At 44.2% G+C, this 22,892-nt stretch overlaps 1 long non-coding RNA gene across 1 annotated transcript; it reads left to right on the forward strand.

Moving 5' to 3' along the window:
* The first annotated feature begins 1,484 nt into the window (after positions 1 to 1,484).
* On the forward strand, positions 1,485 to 7,613 carry LOC146889765 (uncharacterized). Its single transcript, XR_014999710.2, has 3 exons — positions 1,485 to 1,771; positions 3,242 to 3,428; positions 4,965 to 7,613. It is a non-coding gene; the product is annotated as an uncharacterized LOC146889765 (long non-coding RNA).
* The last annotated feature ends 15,279 nt before the right edge of the window (positions 7,614 to 22,892 follow it).

The following is a 22,892-nucleotide window of genomic DNA, read 5'->3' on the forward strand; positions in this document are numbered from 1 at the left end:
TTTATTTTTACCTCTGTCCCCTCTCTGTGTGTCTCCCTATGGTGTATTTGTGTGTACGTGTTTGTGTGTGTGTGTGTCCGTGTGTATAGCATTGTCATCAGAGGCCAGAAGAAGGTGCTAGAGACACTGGAGATAGAGTGACAGGTGCTATAAGACACTAAGGTCCTTTGGATAACAACAAGCTCCCTTAGCCATTAAACAATCTGTGGTCCCCATCAAAGGCCTCTTGGTGAACAACCAGAAATAAAAAAGAAAAGTTGCTAATTTGGTTCTCTGGAAGCTTAGGTTTGTTTGTTTGCTTTTTTTCTCTCCACTTTGGCATCATAGCCCAATGAAAATAAGGCTAACACACCAGGAAAAAAAGAATTCAACTAACAGAGGGAGAATGGCTCGGAGAGAGAAGCTGAGACCCAAGACATCACCGTCCCAAAGATGATCTCATATCTCGTGGACCAACAAGTACAGTGTTGAGCTGAGTCTGTTGCTCACAAGCAAGTGTCTGACTATGACGGATGTTGTTGGAATGGATGGGATCACATGGGGAAAAAAACCTAGATGAACATGAGTGAATAATTAAAGTAATAATTAGCAGAGGAAGAGGCAGCAATTTTTGTTAATGTTTCCGCATAGATGACCATGCGGCCAGAAGCATAAGGCAATGTGCTGTGTAGAGAGAAGCCTGCCAGCTGAGGGTTAGTGATTTTCTTAAACCAGGTGATAGATACAAAGAGGGCTTCAGGCTTGGCATTCCATTTTTTAGTATTTATATATTTTTTTAATTGCCAAATTAAAATTTAAAATGTTCCCATCTTGGCACTGGCATATCATGGTATTAGTATTCGCAGACCAGCCAGTATTGTGGAGTCGTGCCAATCAAGATAGCCACAGTGGCATCCAGTTTGTTGGAATGTTTGAATTAGGATTTTAGCCCAAGATAAGCCAGATAAGCCAAACGTATATGAACTGTTTATACACAGCCCTGTGTGACTTGGCTGCTGAAAGACAAAAGCTGGGACAGTGTGTCTGTCCTCGTAGATTCGCTAGAGATGAGACCATCCAGTTGCTGTGTACCCTTCGGGTGCCCCTCCCCCTCCAAGCATCACCCTGTGACATCTCTGGCTCCAGAGGGGTTGTTCTGGTTTGCACAGTGACAGCACACTCTGCACTAAATTGATAACTCAAGCAAACTGTACGGAGACAGGATGATGTATTTCACCCACAAGGACTGTGGGACAGCCCAGTGGTGGTTCTAGGGCGGCTACCAGAAGTCAGTGTCAGGCCTGGGAGAGCAACCACAAGAAAGGACAAACCACAGCTCCCAGGGTCGTGGTTGAAAAGGAAAGCCGGTCCGACCTTCGTGAAGCATAACACCAAGGACAGTCTCTTGCAAAATGGGAAATAAATGTAATTTCAAGTTGTGCTTTGCAAAGGTCATCTCTCTGGGTAGGGAGACTCTTGAGAAATTGCTGGTGCCATCTCCTGGCTTGTACTTTGAACAATTGCCATTGACTAAATGTGAGACCCAGCAGCAGACTCTTAGTTCCCGAGTCAGGCTGCCCGCGCTCAAAGCCCGGCTGACCTATTTGCTTCTACCACACTTCTTGACCCGTTCGCTTCCTATACAATAAGGATGACGACGGCCAAGCATAAATGGACAAATACCGCAGGATTTCACGTTGATAAGCAGCTCAGAACTGGCAAGATTCCAGAGATAGGAAGCCGACCAGAGGTTACAGGGACCGGGGAGTGGAGGGAGTGGCGGAGGAAACAGGTAGGGGTTGCTTAATGAGCAGAAAGTTTCTGTTTGAAATGTCAGTAAAGCTCTGGCCATGAACAATTGTGCTGGTTGCATAGCAATATGTGCTTAATTCACTGAATTATAAATTTCTTAATGGAAATAGGAGTAAGTTTTGTGATATATTTGTGATAGATATATAGAGACATCTTTTGTGACATATTTATGTCACGACTTTATGATGCACACATATATATGTTTAAAATGGAAAGAATACGTTTTGTGATAGATGTACAGATATCTTTTATGACATAAATATCACAACTTTATGACATATGTATATATGTATGTATGTATGTATGTATATTATATCTCTACAACTTTAGACCTAAGATTTGCTGCAAACCTAACGCTGAACAGAGAGGTTACTTACAAAATAATCACTGCTGTATGGCATTGGTGAATGGCAGGAAAAAAAACCTGCTGGTGTTGAAACCACCCCTGGGGTGGGGTGTGGAGGGGTGGGAGTATCATAGGGACCAATCATTTTCTCTCCCTTCATCCAGGGGATGCTTGCCCTTCTGAAGATGGCAGAGCTGTCACGTATGCGTACATTAGCCTTCTCTATGGAGTACCCTTCATCCTCGCAGGCAACTTGTGTTTATGCTAACACTGCTGCTTGAACGAAGGGATTGCTTTAATGTCTAACGAGTTAAAGAGAGAACGCATTTAGAACTGGGCCTCGGACAGACTATCTCAGCCACGGGATCAGCAGGAGTTTCCAGGGGCAAACAGAGGTAGCTTTTATCTTCCTGAGGCAGATTTTCATGACTCAGGGAAGGAAGTCATATTGACACAGGTGGTCTGGGTTCTAAAGCCAAATACCCATGTCATGCGGACGGCTGTTGTCATAGTAATCAAGATAGCACTATCTACTTTCTGCGGTCGCTAGCAGGAGTAACGAGACCGTGGCGCTGACACGCATCAAGGACTTCATAATCGGTGACCTAACAGAATTATTCACGTTCATTTACTTCGGAAGATAAGGCAATTGTAGCTAGAAAATCTGATGTCTTTAAACCTTTTTAAATTAGTTTTGGTGAATTACAAAGTTAAAAAAAAAAAAACAACTCTAACTTCAGAGTGGGAAAACAGCTCAGTAGTAGAGGGCTTGCCTCCGATGCATGAGGCCCTGGGTTTAATTTCCAGTACTGGGAGGTGGGAAATACAAAGAAAACATGACTCCGGTCTTTGAGTAGTCCAGAGACTTCTAGCGTTGTTGCTAGAGTCCGCACTTACGGAGAAAAGAGTCCACAAACACTGAAAGGGCTGACACCTTGCTGCTTGGTTCGAACTGACTGCTTATCTGCATTTCCTCGGGGACTCTGGAGTAGTGAAAGACAAAACTCTCACAAGCACAGAGGTTTGGGAGGATGATGTGCTGTCGGAAAACACAACTTGATGGGGACTCTGGGGTCCTCGGTTATTTGCTATGTGTGTTCTCAGTTTAATTAGCAAAGACTCTTCAGAAGAAGCGGAAGCTCTTCAGTCTCTGAACAAGCCCCACGGATTTCCCTGGACAGTCAGGCCGGACTGCCGTGTGATGACGGATAAAGGTTACTATCAGCCTGAGGAACGGGAGCATGGCGTGTCGGCTGTACTTCCCACGACTGTGACAGAACAGCTGGCACCAGTAAGAGAGGAAAGATCTAATTTTGACTCATGGGTTCTAGGGTGTTATTCTTGTGGGAAGGTAGAGCAAATCAGAACGACTCGTGATAAGACGGCAGGGAAGGAGAGATGGGGAATAAGAGAGAGAATATGCATATACATATGCCTTCACGGATAGGCCTCTTCCCCTTTCATGACATCTGAGCTCCCCAGCCTCTTTGATAATTTCATATAAGATAGACTGCGTTTTTAAAGATGTCATAGCATGTCAGTTTCAAGACTGTTATGGTCTTGGTAAACAAGCAGTAGATGCACGCACTTAGCTAGCTAGTGGGAAGACAAATACAGTTGGACATTCATTATTTAGTGCCTCGACTGACCTGAACATTTACCCTCTAATGCTACTTCCAATTTGTTGAGTTGTTAAAAGGGTTTCCTAAGCAAACATAGTTCCATTTCAGCCCTTGTTTGGATTCACAAATACGTGTCTTTTTTGGCTTCATAATTGGCTGCATACAGCGGTCTTCCTACCTGAGCTGTAACCAGGCTATCATTTTTCTGGCTTTGTGTTCTTGGTGGTCTATGGAGGAGTTTTACCATGCTTTTAGTTTGAACTTGGGTACTTTAATGACTTGATATTAAAGAACCTAAGACCAGAAGTTGGATGGAGGAAGTGTGGCATCCATACCTAAGGATCTTGACTGAATCTTTTCCTCAAAAAGATGAGAGACTTTGGCTCATTGGTAGATCTCAAGACACTATGTTGGAAGAACCTTGGCAGGGGAGTCTGGAGGGAGTTCCAAATTCCAGCACTGGCTGGCTGCAGTTTTCACAGCAAATCAATTGTCTTTGTGCATCTGGGAAGTGAGCGTCAGGTCCTCGCAAATGCTGCCCTCTCCGGTTCATGGTGAGCTCAAAGCTAAGCGAGAAGGAAAGCATTCTGTACGTGCTAAAGCACTAAGTGGAGCACCAGCGTTAAGAAGGTTTCATTTTGCTTAATTTTTATGCTGTTCGTTTATTCTCCTACAACCCGTTACAAACATTTGTGCTCCCATGGGTGGAATCTGTGGGTTGGCATCAAACTATAAATGTGTATTTTTGGCACGAAGACTGCCTATTATAAATAGCGTCGTCCCTGAGTTATTTATTGGGCTACCTATAAATTTCCAGTTTGTTCTTGAGTCGTCATCTGAGACATGGTTCTTTGAGTCAAGAAATATAAAAATCTAAAAAGGAATTATCTGGGAATTATCTTTTCACCCATTTTTCTTCCCTATCAAAGTGTCTCGGTGTGTATATATCCCAGGAAATAACTTGTCTGTTGCTGTGGAATCTCTTGATATTTCAAAGGGATCCGCTTGTCTCTGCCACCCCAGTGCCAGGATTACAAACGTGCGCCACCATGCCAGGTTTTAAATCAGATCTTTGTGTTCATGTGCCAATCCTTTTGAGTATCAGCCCAGCCAAGTATCGTTTTGATAGAGTGAGCTCTTCAAAGTCCCTTCAGAGAAGTGTATAGAAATGTTTGATTCATGCATTTCTTTTCTCTCTTCCCTAGGTATATATTGTCTAATCGTTCTAGTGTGAGCCAGGCTCCTTTACCCCATACAGTCCTCCTGCAGCACATATATGATCCCAAATGATGTCTCACACCACCGAGTTCGGGGGACTAAATACTTCCCTTCAGACTATTCGTCCTATGGAAGAGTAATTATCCTCCTCTCTAAATTGCTCACGGCTTTTTCTCACCATGTCTGCAGCCAGTTATTGCAAAAGTTCTGCCCAGTGAACTGATGTGGATCACCCTGAGGACATCTTCTGCCTTCCTCGGGATGAATTCATTTTGACTCTCACCCAGAGAAGAATTTCTGGAAATACACAAAGCGTCAGTGTAGACGCGAGGGCCCCAACATCTACTGCTGCCTCTGGCTAGTCCTGCAATTTTCAGCATCCAAGATCTTTTTTGGAAGAAGAGGCAGGATTGGGACATCCTTTCCAGACAGGTTTTGGAATTACATAGTCTTCATACATTCCGAGCTGACTATAGTCTGAGGGCCCAAGGCCATTTGCAACATGATTTTAATGACTGTCATTACTCCTGCGATTACTTCCACCTAATAAAAACTCCCACTGGCTTAATAGTATTGTCTTTCAGTTGTACAGAGCCTCCAGACTCCAGTGAGCCACAGAGCATCTGGTCTTTGCCAACATTACTCATCAAAGGAGGATCAAAATCATAGCAACACCCAACTTGTCACAGTGGGTAATGGCTTTGGGAAAGTCGGAGCTTCAGCCCAGCCTGGGTCTTTCAGAGTTGCTGATCCCCTTTTATCCAGAGTGCATTTCCTAAAAGCGAAAATGGAATGCACACTGAATGGGATTTTTCACAACAATGAAACCCTCATCATTAGCAATCAATAGTTACAATTCTATTACCGCGTAAGAGCAAAACACAGCAAAAAGTTAATGCAATTGCTATTTCAGCTTTTTTTTCTTGAAAAAGAGAAAGAGGTAAAGATTGCATTTAAACTCTTCTGTATTTCTTTTTTCCAGGGACCCAGTGAAAGGGAAGCAAATGACTGGGTGGGTTCACCTCTTTCCACCCCCGCCTCTGCTATGACACCAGAGAGGGGGTATATTCCACCTCTCTCTCATCCAGAAAAGAAAGACCTTACAACTCTGCAGCTCGAATAAAAACCATCATTTTTGATGAAATTTGTCAAGAACTTTGCATCACGGCTTGGCGGCTTCCTACTTCCTTCTCGGTTCCCTTATTCCATTTAACAAAAGCCTCGGGGTGCACTGATTTGGGTGTGGATGTAAGCATGCCTGCGTGCTGTGCACTGACGGTGACCTAAACCTGGGTGTGCACAACCCAGAAACTTACTTATTTACATTTCTTTATAACCTTAAGCAGATATCAGCTCCATCAAAAATACTCTTTGGGCATGTTTATCTACTCATTTAAATTTGTTCATTTATTTTCAAGGTCTTGTTGTTGCTGTTGTTGGGTTGTTTCATTTTGGTTGGTTGTCTTTTGGTTTTTTTGAGATAGTGTTTCTCTGTGTACCTCTGGCTGTCCTGAAACTCATTCTGTAAACCAGGCTGGCCTTGAACTCAAATATCCACTTGCCTCTGCCTCCTGAGAGCTAGGGTTAAAGGCATGTGCCAGCACGGTCCAGGGAAGGTTTTACTTTGTATTCTTAGCTGGCTCTGAACTTATTATGTAGCTCAGGCGAGCCTTAAGCCCGTTTCCCTGACCTCTATCTTATGAGTTCTGGAATTAGAAGTGCAGCTCATTACTGTGTCTGGCTGGACAAATATTACAGATGAACAAGCAAATTCAGCATACAACTGGCCATTTCTGAATGCAGAATTATGGCTTCTGGGCAATTCCCTTTATCAACCTAAATGTACATTTCTGATTCAACAGAAATACTATATGGAAAGACCCAAAACTGTTGGTAAAGAGGATCCACATTTATAGAAAGTTAATTTAGATACCTATTACTAAGGCATTATTGATTATAAAACAGACAGGCATTTAATGAAAAAAAAAAACACTCATTAAACCATAACCCCATGCTTTCTCATTAGAAATTTTTATTTTGTGCTGTGTTCGACGTAAGCGATGCAAATACTACTTGAGTAACCACAGTGTGAGCACCTGCTTCCCAGGTTCCAGACGCTCAGCAGCGACACCAGAACAGTCTCCCAGGTGACAGTGACCTGACACAAGCATCTGGAGGTGGCATCCTGATTGCAGAGATGCACACCTGTAAAAACTGGGCCTTGGCGAAACAAGACGTCAGTTCACTTCCTGTGAGCCTATCGGGAAGCTCCGCTAACCGGATATCTGCCTAAGCAGCCAATCAGATGGTGTCTTGGAGCCTTTTCTTTTGTCTTCCTTGGCCTTCCGCTCTTGGTGCTCCACAATGGTCCTCTCAGGTTTGACTGTGTGACGGCTTCTACTGGACTAAATCAACAGTGGCTATGATGAGATCTTTTTCTTACCTTAGGAGTCCTGTGTCTTCCAGACTCCCTGTCATTTGCTCTGGCCACCTTGCTTCTCCTACTATTATTCATGATACATATATATGTATCATATATAATATGCACAAATCATATTTCTTGATTAAATAACATTAACCCCGCTCTCTTCAGAAGATTTATGTATTTGTCGCGAGGATAAAAAGATTATTTTTAATGTGCCTGTTTTAAATTTTGCTGCTAAATATGTAACATAAAATCTACCATTTAACTGTTTTTGCAGCAGAATAATTTGTGGTTTTGTGCCCTGGTGTAATACGCCTTCGTTGTTCCATGTATTTTAAACAAAGTTGATTATTACTATTCCTAACCCCCCACTCCCCCACCCTCGAAGGATTTAGGGGTCTGCATTGACTTGGGGTAGAAAAGAATCATTCTACATAGTGCTGGTTCCCAGCCCACCGCTTCCCCACGTCCAGGAAGTCACAGAAGCACAGCCTGTGGATTAGGTAACCTCTGAAACGTCTTTTCTTTTCCTTCTGCAACAGCTATACAAGTAAGATCAAAGAGAACACTGTCCCTTGGGCTGCAGCGACTGGCTGGAAAAGCACAGAAAAGCCTTTAACTCTTTCTGAGAAGTCGCAAAAGTTACTTAAGTTATCTTATGACCCTTAGCCAGGAGGGATAGATTGCCCCCACCCCACCCCACCCCACCCTCTCTCATACACACACACACACCTCCATCTTTCTATCACTTTAAAAATTACATTGTTTTACCTATGAATTTTAATATTCATGTTAGCTTAATTCACCTGTATAAAAATGTTCACGGGCACGCTGTGAGCACTCTGTGGCTTGTCCTCACTCTAAACATCTCTGGTCAAAGCAGAGCTGAGGCAATCTCCCCCTCCTCTGGGCAGCGGTAGTCCCGGGAGACTGTCCCAGTTGATATGTGGACAGAACACTGTGCGTGTGAATGCTTGACAGCCGACTCTGGTGGAGAGAAGACAGGCTTGTTTGCTAGAATTTGTCAATCTCTGCGGTGGAAATCCACCCACACTGATTGGCACACTAAGATGATGTCTCTGAACACAGCTGAATAAAGGCACACACGAGCACACCTACAGGATGCCCTTCTGAAAGTCAGACGCAGCAGTCAAAAACAACTCCAAGGCCAGATACAATAATCACTCAGAAGGACGAATTTGCGTATAACATCCGTACTACTACATGTACTACGGTCCTGTAGCACCTGTACTATGTGTACTACGGTATTGCGCCTATAGTTTACTGCCAACAGACACTATATTCCCTAGCCAGGAAAGGGGCTGGAGATTTAAGCAGGTACACACAGAGACAGAGACACGGGGACAGGAGTCATTCTTGAAACAAGAATGCCCCCTTTAGTGTGTTCCAGGGCAGCTTATATATGGATCCTTAACTGATAGCCACATCCCAGTCAAACCCATAAGAAACCACTTCCCTGCCATCAGGAACTCCTGAGGGTCTCGTGCTCAGAGCAACTGCAAACACAGGAAAACAAGTTGTTTATAGAAAACCCAGGGTCTGGGGGTTCACAGCCCCCAACAATTGAGGGCTATGTGTTGTTTTGTTATTATAAAAATATATTTGGTTTTAAATTTATATAACCAATTTTGTTTTTGTTTGCAACAGTGTCTCCCTGTATACTTCTAGCTAGGCTGGAACTCGCTATGTGGACCAGTTTGGCTTTGAATTTTCATGATCCTCCTGCCTCTGCCTTCCAAACGCTAGGATTAAAGGCATGTGTCACCAGCAAATTTAATTTTTAATAATGGATATGTTTAATAATTAGCTTTAAAAATTCTGGCAAGTGTAGCATTTGATTCTTGGAAGCCAGTAGGGGTAGTCCTAGCCCATCAAAATGATAAAGCGGACAATTTGCATTCTTTTAAAGACTAATTTATGTTCCCTGCTTACATTTTATGCTCTGGATTACAAAACGGTCTCTCCTGCCCTTCCTTTCCTTGCAATGCTGCTAAGTACAAATAGGTACTTAGCAGTTTTTATCATTAATAATGATTCTGATATAACAAATATTTTTGAAGCCATCAAAAATCTTGAACACAATTTTGATTATATCTTAAATCTTGAAATAATATATTTAAATATGAAAAGTGTATAAAGAAGATATTACAAAAGGAACATTTTTGGCAGTGTAGGTGGATTTTTTTTTTTTACACAAGCTAAAAAAAACCGTCTGCACAACAGAGAGAATAACCTCAAAAGCAAGAGATGGGACATTGAACAGAAGAAAATTATTTTCAAAATATTCATCTGACAAGGAATTAAAGTCTAGGGCATATAGTTATATAACTTATATAAGGAATTCTACCATGGCAGAGCAATCTGACTGAAGAATAGGGTGGGTTTTTTATCTTCAGCGCACAGCGCCTGTCTGTGCTCTATGCGCTACCATATAGTTCGCGAACTTCGGGCAAGGGGCTGGAGGTTGAAACATACAGAGACAGAGACTTGGACCTATAGTCACTGGTAAGAAGCCCCCTATTCAATAGCACCACGGAAGCTTATATACCCAACAGTCAGGTGGGCTAACAGGTGAAAACCTTATCCTCTGATCCTCAAGGCCAAGGCAACACGTGCTCGTGAAGCAGAGCTGGTAAACAACTTTGACACAGCTTTCAGTAACTCAAATCAGAAGGAAAGTAAAAATCTCTAGCAGGGAAGAGCAGCTGGAGGCCAGGACTCCAAATGGTCCCAACACAGAGCGACTTATTAAATAGCTTGTTCTTTATCAAAACCATAAGTAAATGTAAACAAATCAGGCCTGAACTAACTACCATGGTTTAGTCTCTGCCATCCCAAATAGGAGGCCAGTGTCTGCACTCACTAAATATCTCTTCCCTTGCTTGTTCTTCCCCTCTCCTTTGATCCCACTTTAAGCCCATTTTCATTTCGCATTTATTCCCCGTCCTCCTCCCCTTGGGCTTGTGCTGGAGGAGGAGGAGGTAAGTGTGTGCCCTGTTGTCTTCTCTATGCTAGGCAGAGCACATCCTCCATATACACTTGAGCGCTCACTTCTAGACTGATGCTGAAAACCATACGCCTCTTCTTTAGGGCGCCAGAAATAAAAACCATAGCACCCTATTAAACCATGGGGAGTCTTCCACATGCTCAGAGGCATGTTCTTGGGCCCTGTTCCCTGGTTCTTCATGCCAGAAAATTAGTCCCGTATGAATGTTCAGCCACTAGCCCTCTGCTCGATCCCCTAGTAGAACTGAACTTCTTTCTTCCGTGTCCCAAAAGTCGGATACAGAAACAGACTTCTGAGTGTCATTCAACTTGACCTTGTAGACTCTTCTCCCAAAACAGCTGGGGGACAGCCTTTAAACCAGAATGAGCTCTCGTTGCTAACCTTCCATCTGTCCCCCACCCGTCTTAGAGGATAATTTTCATCCCGTTGGCTGTGCGTTGCCCCAGTCGCCTTTGGAAATTGAACGAGTTCCTGGCAGCTTTTTGAAAGGCTTCAGGAGGTGCCTTGGTCAGCACTTTCAAGCTGTAATTATAAGCATTGCTTGATAGCTTTCACTTAATACTTCTAAGGCATGACTGGGAGTAATTGATGGTTTTGAAGTGAAATCTTCAAGGGCCACTGTCAGTGCAGGCTTAATGTCACTTATGATCTTGGAGAGGTCGCTCCAAGCGAAGAGGAAACCTACCTCTCTTCCATCCTAGGCAAGAGGAATTTTATTAGAGTGTAGTGAAATTCTTGTAGGAACCACAGAACTTTCCAGAGGCGAGGACTGAATTTGCCTCAAGCCCTCATTTGCATACTTGCTTTTAGGGAAGCCTATTATGGGAAGGCCTGGATATGTCACTTTGCTAAGCCTTGCTTCTAAGGATCAGACACACAGAGGTGAGAAGTTGACGGCAGAAAGAGCATTCGCTCCCCCACCGCTTTCCCATAGGGTAGGAGTGTGCTCAAAATAGAGGACAGAAATAAAGGAACTATTTTGAAACAGAGACAAAAAACATTTTGACTCCTGAAAGGAATATCCGCAGTGCTAGAGAACGTCTTTGACACGGTCTAGAAAAAGAAGTGTCTCTTGGTCTTTAGTTATGACTCTGCTTTACCCGATTTATCTCAATCATTGATATGCTGTCTCCTTTCTCATCTTCTCCCAACAGTCCCAGGATGCTTTCTGGGTATATACTGTCCTTCTTGAAAGCCATTTTCTACCCTTCCGTACTCTTCCACTAAATATATACTATGAAACCTTCATTATAGTCCATTATATATGCTTTATTTATCCGTTCATTCACCCATTCAACAAAAATATATACTGTGAGTCTCCCTTTGGCTGGATGTGGTTGAACACAGAAAGCAGTCCACACTTAGAAAGTTTATCTGGAGAAATTTGGGGGGGATATTTTTAAAATTTTTATTCTTTTTTAAAAAATATATTTATTTATTTATTATACAGTATTCTGTCTGTGTATATGCCTGCAGGCCAGAAGAGGGCACCAGACCTCATTACGGATGGTTGTGAGCCACCATGTGGTTGCTGGGAATTGAACTCAGGACCTTTGGAAAAGCAGGCAATGCTCTTAACCACTGAGCCATCTCTCCAGCCCTAAAATTTTTATTCTTAAATGTCGACAACATATCTTGATCGTATCCAACCTTAGCTACCCTTTCCCACTTCCCCTGACAGTCCCCCAGATAAGCTCCTTTCCACCTGCCATCATGGTTTCTTTTTAAAATTATTATTATTCCCTGACTCCAGTTAGCACTGCCCACACACATGAGAATGAAGTCTGTGATAGTTTGAATGAAAATGGTGCCCATAGACTCAGAGCGAGTGGCATTATTTGAAAAGATTAGGGCATGTGTCTTTGTTTGTTTAAATGTGGGTTTGTTGGAGGAAGAGTGTCACTGGAGGTCTGCTTTGGGGTTTCTCTTCCTGCTGCCTGCTGATCCAAGTGCAGAACTCTCAACTACCTCTCCAGCACTATGTCTTTGTGGCCTGTGTGCCACAAAGCTTCCTGCAGTGACAATACTGAGCTGAACCTCTGAACTGTAAGATAGCCCAATTAAATGCCTTCCTTTATAAGAGTGGCTATGGTCATGGTGTCTCTTCACAGCAAAACAAACAGAAAGAAAACCCTAAGACAGGGTTTAATTGGAGTTTTTACAGCAAAAGGCCAGGCTTCAATAAATCAGAGTAGGCTCGGCCACTCATTCCCAGTATGTCAATTAAAGAGTTAAGTAGTAATGAAAACCAGAGAGGGATTTATCCTGTGTGGCCACATTGGAAAGAGGACAAATACAGGGTCCAGCGACCCCAAGACCAATATTAGCGTGCTGACATAAGGCCTGGCCTTAAGTAGAGGGAGAGTTGGGCCTGGAGGCGAGTGGCATGATTAGCTAAGCAGTAGCCAGGATGCTCTGGTTGACCAGCATCTCTGTTATCACTGCCACCCCTCAAAGGAGCCAATCTGTGTCCTTCAAGATGAGCTGTCCCTGGACACCACCTCTCCCTCCTGGATAATGGCCTTCATTTGAGGAACCATCAGCCCTGCATGGTCCTGCCGCTCCAGGAATCCAACGTGAGTCAAGAGGGAAGGTGAAGAGTAAGGCTGTCTCCATGCTTTCCGTTAGAGGGAAACAAAATGGCAGACGGCACAAAATGGATACAGTGGTACCAGGCGTTCCTTCACCCTGTGTCCAGTTGCCTTGTGAGCCAAGTGAGACAATGCTCCTTCAGCAACTGAAGCTTCCAGGTGCCTGATCCAAAGGCCCAACAGCCCACCTGCCTTAACATTTCAAGTTATACTGAAGTTCTCTGTTCTTGAGCGACTTCATCATCCTTCTATATCAGAGGCTCTGATTGGCTGACACTGTGTCCCATTGATCTAGTGGACAGGGTATGGCTCGAATTAACTCCTTGACTCAAATACTAGGGCATTTGGTAGGCCAAGCAGGCTAGGAAATAATGGGCAGAAAATCTGGAACCCAAGCCAAAGACAGGCATGAGTTCAGAAAAAGAGAGCTCTGGCCTCCTCTAGAGCCACAAGTGACCCTGTGACTTGCCTCCTCCTTACAAAGATCTGGAACTGGCTCTCCCTATCCTCCCTTTCCCCTCCCCCAGCTGCTAGATGGCCCAGCAACCCCATCTCAGTGCAAACCTCTCAACCCACAGTGAGAGTCTGACATGCCATCTACCCATCGTAGTAGCACACCAGCCCAATCAGAAGCCAGCCTTCCTGTGAAGGACATGATCCCCAATGCCACAAAAGTACGCTCCCTCTGGGCCGGTTCCAGAGATGTCAGTTTAGACAGAAGCCTACCCCCAAAGTACAGAGCGTGAAAACTGCATTCCAGGCGTCACCTCTCCCCCAAGCCCATACTTAGAGTCAGCGTCTGTGTGACGCTAATGATTATTAAATCAAAAGGCATTCATTTAATGGAGCCATTTCAGGATCTAGAAGTAAACTGCCTTCGGCCGTATGGCTGCAGGCACGAAATGACTTCACCACGATGTCTGAGCTTCTGTTGCAGAGGGAGGTGAGGGTGACTGGGAATTTGTTCTCAGTTTGCAAAGCCAGCAAGAAAGAAAGGAAAGGAAAGGAAAGGAAAGGAAAGGAAAGGAAAGGAAAGGAAAGGAAAGGAAAGGAAAGGAAAGGAAAGGAAAGGAAAGGAAAGGAAAGGAAAGGAAGGAAAGAAAGAAAGGAAGGAGAGGAAGGGAGGGAGGGAGGGAGGGAGGGAGGGAGGGAGGGAGGGAGGGAGGGAGGGAGGGAAAAGACAAGACCTCTTGTCTCTGAGGGGTTTGTGTCCTCTGCCTCCAATCACTGTGTCATACAGAATCACACTGGACACAGAGTCCAGAGACAGGGACACAACTCCAACTCAGGGTAGAGAAATAGACCTTCATTAGGCAACATTCTTGAGATTTATACAGAGAATGACAATCTACAGTGATTAATAAAGCCCAGAGCAGAGACACAGGCCTTGAAACAGGGTGATTTGGAGCACATCAGAGCCTGGAGTCGCTCCCACACTCTTCCCCGGCTAATGATGAACGCTATCGGGCGCTGGTCACGTTTCAGGTGCCAGGCTCCCTGCTAACATTTTGACACTTTTGACTTTGTCTTCTTTGACTTTCACGACAGCCTCTACCAAGGGGGTACTATCACTGTACTGGTTATAAATTGGAGACTCGGTAAAGTGGATTTGAACAGGTCACAGCTACCAGTGGTGAAGCTAAAATTCATACCCAAGCCCCTCATCTCAAGAGCCCAAGCCTTCAGTCACAAGATTAGCTCCAGAGACCTAGTTAAAAGAAGTAAAAGAAGTAGGTCATGGACACAGCTCCGGCTGTGCTTGTTAGCTTCTGAGTTCTACTAATGGATAATAATCTGATAACGGGTCTCAAATATCGTCATCATCACCAGATCATTCTGCTGACTTCATACGAGCTGGGGTTGAGCAATCACATCAAGTGTCTCTCCCCTACGATGTCAGCCCATCACTCTGGATCTCGGTCTCACTTGTAAGCCAGAAAGGGCAACTGGATAGGTACTTCTTGGTCAAAATTCCACCTCGGTGTGGTAAGTCACCTTCTGAGCTGTCCACTGAGGACTGTATTTTAAGAATGTAAGGTGGGCTTTTTGGTTTGTTTTGTTTAGCATGCCCTTCATCCCAGTACTCAGGAGCTTGGCAGATCTCTGTGAGTTTGACACTAAGCTGATCTACAGAGCAGTTCTAGGGCAGCCAGGGCTACAGTAAGAAACCCTGTCTCAAGAAGCCAAAAAAGAAAAAAAACAAATTAATTAAATAAAAGAAGTAAATTTTCATTCTCAAGGATCTTCTGTCCCCCTAGAGAGACTGGAAGAGTTTAGAAATACTCAGAAAATGAACTATTTTAAAGCATCAGTGGCTGCATACTCTAGATATGCAGTATGTCGAAGGACCTCCTCCCAAACAGAAAGATCTTGCTGCTTTGCTGTGTGAAAGACCAAGTCACAGACTCCATCCTACCGGACTAAACTCAGGACAGAAGACCTTGCTCATATAATGACTCAGCTTGAATAAATTATTTTAATCATAATTGTTCCAGAACCTTGGGTGCCCATGGTCCAGAGTCCTAGAAGAATTTAATCAAACTGTGGGCATCGTACCAACCAACCCTTTGGGAAATTTCTAGCATGATTCTGAGAGTTAGATCTTTCCCCCTGGCAAATGAGATGGGCGCTATCTCACGCTCAGCCAATGGTCGCTCTCCCCGACTGGTCCTGCTCCATTAACTCCTAACTGGTCCGTTTAATATTCAGTTTAGAGTTTTGGACTTCTGAAGCCTTATCAGATGCCCTTCGAAATAAAATGCATAACGGATTGATTTTTAATCTACTCACACAGACCTTGAGAGGACAAGCCACGTCTGTAATGATAGGAACCAGTGTGGCATCACTAATGAATGCTTCCGTTCTGCCGATGAAGCCCGGAACTAAAGGGATGTTTTCTACAAGCCTTGTTTTGCTTTAGACATCTACAGCAGGGCATTTTCACGTGCATTATCTTATTCTTCTGGCAACCACAGACTCAAGCAGAGTGAGTTTAATACCCTCATTTTAAATTAAAGAGTCTATGTTCCCAGCACTGAAATTGCTGCCCCAAGTTAAATAACCAGTAAGGGACAGGAGTCAGAACCAGAATTCTGTCTCATTTTCAGCCCAGTTTAACTCATCTCTGTACACACAGGCAGAATAACTCACTATGGCCTGATCTCTGCAGGGAAAGGTCCAGAGACTTCTTTGTCTTTGTGTGCCTGATACCTGACTCAAGACCAGTAAGAGGTTATTGCAAAGCAGAAATAAAGGCATTTTGTTTGAATGTCTACTTTTTAGTCAATGATGTCTGTTTGAAGTTGAGCTACTGACCACACAGCCAGAGTTCTAGCTCTTCAGTGTATACAAGACAGTGAACTTACAATGCCATCCAAGGACTTCCTGCATACAGCAGTGACGGTACTGATCTACCTCAAGAGGAGCCTGACAAAGTTATTAGACAAATTAGTCCCTCCTTCTCCCCTAAATCCGTTTTCAATATTTACAACAGACTTCTCCCAAAGCATCCTTTCCTGCAGTCTCTTCTTGGAGGATACCTTGGTAGGTCCTAATGCAGTGGGAGCTACAAGCTGTTCACAGTGACTCCGCCTTGCTGCTATAGGACTAATTGGAGCAGAGTTGCTGTTTGAACCTTTGCTTGACCTAATGAACTGCTTTTCGTTGCACCAGGGATAATCTAAAACTCTTTGAGGTGCCCTATTAGGAGGGTGTACCCTGATAGGCATGATGGTTGGTTTGCTGAACCAATCCAACATTCCTTATTAGAAATAATAAAAAAAAATAAGAAAATAGTATTTTAGGAGCAAAGGGCAGTGGAGAGAGGGGAAGCAGGAAGTGAATGAGAATCAGAAAGAGACACACTGGCGGTGGAGCACCCCTCCTGAATTCTGATCTAGATTACAGGGCTGATGGATGACTGTCTGTTGGGGCCTGGGTTGGGTTTTCTTTCCCACAACATCAATTGTTTTTTAATCATTTTTGGATCCCATGGTTCCTTAACAACCTGATGAAAGACAGAGATCTTTGTCTCTACAAAACATTTCTGTGTTCATTTGGACCCATGACTGCCCTTCATTTCAAGGGGTCTCTAAATGCCCTAAGGTCAATTTCGTGTGCACTATAGATCCAGACACCCAGGGATCTTGCTTAAGCCATTGGTTGTCTAGCGTAGCTGTGTTATCACACTCAACCCTGAAATACTGCATCTAGTATAGGGTCTGGAAAGTGGTAGGCATATGTAGGTCAGAGGACTGAAGGAATGAATAAATGAACAAGTAGATCCACTTGAGAAATGCCACTCAATGGGACAAGAGAGGTGGCTTGGCCGTTAAGAACACTTGCTGCTCCTGCAGGAGACCTGGGTTCAGTTCCCAACATTCACATGGTGCTGTGGGAGCATTCTGCTCCTTCAGCCAATAGCCTTTAAGATACCAGCCCACTCGGGCGTGGTCTCTGCTGCTTTATAAAAAGCAGTGGTAGCTGTGCCCTGCTCGCTCTCTTGCTTCTGGCTCCCGCTTCTGGCTGCTAGACTCTGTTCCTGGTCGCACTGAGGGCTGTTGTCTAGGACAGTGATTTGTAAGTTTTTCCCCTTAAATAAATAACCCTTATATTAATAATAATTCCAAACTGGTGCGGGATTGTTTTGTGACTTGCACCTTCAGCATGGCAGCTCACAGCTGCCTGTAACCCTAGTTCCACAGGATCTGATAATGCCCTCTTCTGGCCTCCTTGGGCATTGCACACACGTGGTGAACATACATACATGCTGGCAAAATGTGCATATGCATTAAATGCATTTTTATAAGTAAAAGGAATGCAACTCGAGACTTGTGTTCTATTGAGAGTACATTGGGCATATCCTTTTCCTCTCTGTTACATAATGTTGGGTTAATAAGGGGGTAGTATGTCTAGATGGAATGCCTGCTATTCAGAAGATGCTTAATAAATCCATCAACATAGTTGATGGGCACACTATCATCTTCCACGTCCAGAACCACACGGGTACTGTAACCCCCACCTAAATACAAATAAGAACTTGGCATGACAGCACCTGGAAGAGTAGCTTTACTCACATTACAGATACCAAAAACAGGGCCTGTGTTTTCTGTCCGACGGGAACGTGTGATGACCATTTGGATTTTAAGCTAGTTTCTCTTACCCTACAGCTTTTAGAAGAAGAGCCACGGCACTTCCTTTTCATGTCTGACATCTGGGAGGGATGCCTAGCTATTTTCAATAATCCAGGCTTCTATTCTGGGGAGGAACACCAGCTGGCTTCCCATTCACTTTGCAGGTCATCTGTTTGCAGAGAGGGAGACGGTTCCCTGGCCAGCTTTCTCTTAGGATGCCGAAGTGTGAGGACTGGCAAGACCCTGGCTCCTTGAGAGCAAGGATGTCCAGCAGACTTTTTATCTGCCCGCCTCTCCTCCCCACACCAATCTCTCTACGCATAGGAAGATTGTAATTAAGAGTCTACTGTGGACCATAAAGCAGGGAGGAAAAACTTGCTGCTTTATGGGATGTGAAGGACAAACAAAGACACAGAATTACAGCATGATGTAATGGACTCAAACTGCATTGCGGCCGTCATTTCAAACTGACTACATTTAAGGGCAAAAGTCTATCCTGGGGGTTATATTTTCAAACCTATTAATTCTCGGCCGTAAAACTCCTTTGTGAGGGTAGGTGCTTCATACAGCAAAGAGTGCAACTCTATAATAATTAGTATGGAAAGACCATTGCATGTTCTTATATCAAGGATGGTTTCGCTTCATAGATTGTACATCCTGGTGGTGAAAGAAAAAATGAAGGTCAACATCTCCTTTCTACATCACCGTGAGGGACTCCTTACATCTCAGAGTGCCCATAGAAACCAGAGTACTGTGCCATTCTGTGCTTCCACGCCAGGAACACAAGTGTTCTTCCATTCACACACCGAGGACCCATGAACAGGAAATCAATATTTAACATATAGCGATGTTAATCCTAAACAACTAATGTTTGCCAGTGTTTTCATTCACTTGGCTTACTCTAAATACAACATGTCCCCCCACTTTTGTTTATCTGTCAACAAGTTTGTTAGGTTAGCATATAAAACAGGGGCTTCCATTATGGCATTTTCACATAGGCCCTCTTCTTAGTCCCTCCCATTCCTCTTCCTATGTCCCATCCTCCCTTGTTGGTCCTCCTCCTACCCCTCCATAGGCCCCCTCCACTCTCATGTCACATGTATTTCACTTGCCTCTGTCCCCCTACTCTTCAGACCTCTTCTTCCTTTTTCATAGACTCCTTTTCGGTTTCATGACCCCTCCACACACACAGAAATTTAAACAAGGATCTGCATGTGATAAGCATGACATTTTATGAGCATATGCTAGTTGTGCACAGTAATGGGTTTCATTGTGATGTTTTCATACACACCACACTTTTGTAATGGCTGTTGTGCTCAGCGTGCCTATGAAGAAACAGCAAAGGGGAACCTCACAACGCACCACAAATACCCCTTCCTGCCACAGACGCCTTCTGAAGTTATCTCCTTTTAAAGAATATCTGTAGCTCCTTTTATAGACTAGGAAATTGAGCCGCAGAGAGGCTCATGGACTTGTTTATGGTCATATACCCACTTGGGATTTGAACTCGGTATTCTGATGTCAAAGCCCAGCCTCTTTTCTCTCGCTACATCCTGCACACGCGAGATCATGTCTGAATCATGGCTGCTATTGTCAATTACACAGTGAAGAACCCATCTGCACGGAGCCCCATCGAAATGTTGTCTCCTGTTAGTGGTCAGGGCCAGGAAGTAAGGTAACTTCCTCCTAAGGAAACAACAAAACAAAACAATAGCTCAAAACAAGGAACTTCCCTGCCCCAGCAGTGAGAAAGCCAAGTCAAAGATCAGAAAGATGACCCTCGGGTCAGCAGTCAGGACTTGTCTGTTTGCCTTTGGTGTTCCATTTGGTTTCATTGTTTGTTGTTCAAGCTGGGGCTTGAACCCCTGGCCTTGCAGATGGCAGGCAAGTGTTCTCTCACCCAGCTGCCCCCTGCTTTCCCTCTCAGCTTTAATAGGTAAAGAAAGCTGAGTCAGAAGCAGAGTCTTCGACTTATTTGCCACTGCCATGAGACCTTTCAAGATGACTTGGGGACTGATCTACTGTTTGATTTCTCTAGACAGCTCCCCTGTCTAGAGGCTGTGGTTTAAAGGATAACTTTTCCCACACACAAAGCAGACTATGAGACAAAATACCAGGCCCTGAGACCTTTCTGTGAGCGTGGAAAGGCAATCTGCATGTCCACATCCCAAGCACAGATAGGCGATCTGATCTGCATGTCCACTTCCTGATTGATGCGGCCAGTACCTGCACAAGGTGAGTCCTAGAAGGTCATGTCCCCAGCACGGTTCTTTTTGAGTTCCAGACAGTGCGGTGACCCTGCTGTCCAGGATTAGACCTTAGAATGTGGAATTCTCCAGAAAGCTGCGGCTTCTGTTCCCCACATCGGGAGTAAACAACCCGTGGCATCGGCTTCCAGAGGGTGACAACAGACGTTCACAGGGCAACAGTTGAGGAGCTGTGTTTACCTGACACTTAATACCCCGGAAGGCACTGGATAGGTGGGGAGCCCCATGCCCAGGTAACCTAACCCATGGATTGGCATCTCCACCATCAATCACCCAGCTGTCACCACCTCTCTAGCCTCCAGGAGGAGGGCCTGTGGCTCCAGACAGGGATCCCAGTCTCTGAAACAGAAAAAGGTGGTGTGTTGTATGTAATCCAGTCTCTGTAAGGGAAAGGAGCTTGTAAGAAAGGATGTCCCATGTTAGAAAGAAAGAAAGAAAGATAGAGAGATAGATAGATAGGAAAGTAGATAGATAGATAGATAGATAAACAGATGGACAGATAAGTAGATGGATAGATAGATAGATAGATAGATAGATAGATAGATAGATAGATAGATAGATAGATAGATAGGAAAGTAGATAGATAGGTAGGTAGGTAGGTAGATAGATAGATAGATAGATAGATAGATAGATAGATAGATAGATAGATAGATAGGAAAGTAGATACATAGGTAGGTAGATAGATAAACAGATGGACAAATAGACAGATAAGTAGATGGACAGATAGATAGATAAACAGATGGACAGACAGATAAGTAGATGGATAGATAGATGGATGGATGGATGGATGGATGGATGGATGGACAGATAGACCAATAGGTAGATAGATGGTATAGAGATATATAGTGTACATATATATGTATATATACATTGTGTTTGTGTATTTATGTGTGTGTGAACACATAAACATGCTTGTGAGGCCATCCATATGAACATATATGGAAACTAGAGGAGAGCATCAGATGTCCCCCTTTAGTTGCCCTCTAACTTTTCAAGATAATATACCTCACAGAACCTGCAGTTAGCCATGCACTTTGGCTAGACTGGCTAGCTAGCCAGCTCTGGAGACAGGCCTGTCTCTACCCCCAGTGCTGGGGTCACAGGCATAAGTGGCCATGCCTAGGTTTTGCATGGGTGTTAAGGATTCAATCAGATCGGTCTTCTTACCTTCACAGGAAGCACGTTCCTCCGCCCAGCCTTTTCCATAGCTCCCTCCCCCATTTCTGAGACAGGATCTCATTCTGTAGCCCTAGCTGACCTTGAACTCACTGTGTAGACCACGGGTCCTCAGACTTACAGCAGTCATTTTGCCTCTGCCTCTCAAGTTCTAAGATTCCAGATGGGTACCACCATGCCTGGTAAAAGGCAGTTTTTAAAGGGCCATTTTCACCGTCTTCAAATGAGAGAAGATGCATCAGTCCAGAGGGCTACAGAGAACAGAACAGGGACCTGAATTCTAGCATCTGCTGGGCAGCAGCTCAAAGACCTACACCATGAGAGGCCGGCCCTCCATAGGCATGACCTTAACGGTCCTCATGAGAATCGAGAACACGCTAGCATGAGCCAGTGATGTAACCTTGAGCCAGTTACAAACACCCCTCAGCCTGCCGTTTCTGAAGCCAAAGTAGAAGCAATCAACCTGTGTGTTGAAATCCTCAAAGAGAATGTCCGGGACCAGAGCATAAAGGAAGAGAGTCCACATTGTGTGGGCAGAAATAGAAAGGGGAAGGCAGAGACACGGCCTTCAAAAATGGGAAGAAAACTGGGGAGAAAAAGAAAAGCCACCTCACTGGGCCTGAGCCTCTAAACAAGTTTCTCTTCCTTGCAATAAGACTGTTTTGTGTGGGTTTCCACAGCTAGACAATCTCCTGTCTGCTTCAGAAAGCAGACGGGTAACAGGAAATGGCTTTGAATTCCACGGTGATTACAGTTACTTAAGTTCGACTTACCAAAAAACTGTCTCAAACAGATGGTACGGAGTATTGGATTAAGGGCTTATTCTGCAAGCCAACAGAGACCATTTCTTCCCCCTCTGAATATAGAAAAAAAATAATAATACAGAGAAGGAAGAGGACAAACTGGCCACCTCACCCAGACCCCACTCATGTCGGTGCTGTCCAGCAACAGGGCCGCCCTAAATGAACCTCTGCTTAATATGTCACCCAAAACCAATCCTTTTGGTCAATTTAACCTCTGCTTAATGTCACCAGCGTGAAATGCCAGCACAGAGGATACTGAAGATTACCCAGCCTAAAGTCCTTATTTTATAGTTAAGGAAACTGAGACAGGGGAGTAACACATTCGTCCACAGTCTCATTATAGGAAATGTGGGGCCAGGCTCCTAACTCCAGGTCTGGCATTCAGGCTGGCCTTTATGCACACATAATGCTCAATTATAGGGCAACATAAAAATCTGTTAGCACCATTATTACTAAATTAGCATCAGCCCGTGATGAGCAATTATCAGAACTT

This window comes from Myodes glareolus, chromosome 26 (genome assembly GCF_982192425.1).
Source record: "Myodes glareolus chromosome 26, mMyoGla1.1, whole genome shotgun sequence".
NCBI classification, from domain to species: Eukaryota; Metazoa; Chordata; class Mammalia; order Rodentia; family Cricetidae; genus Myodes; species Myodes glareolus.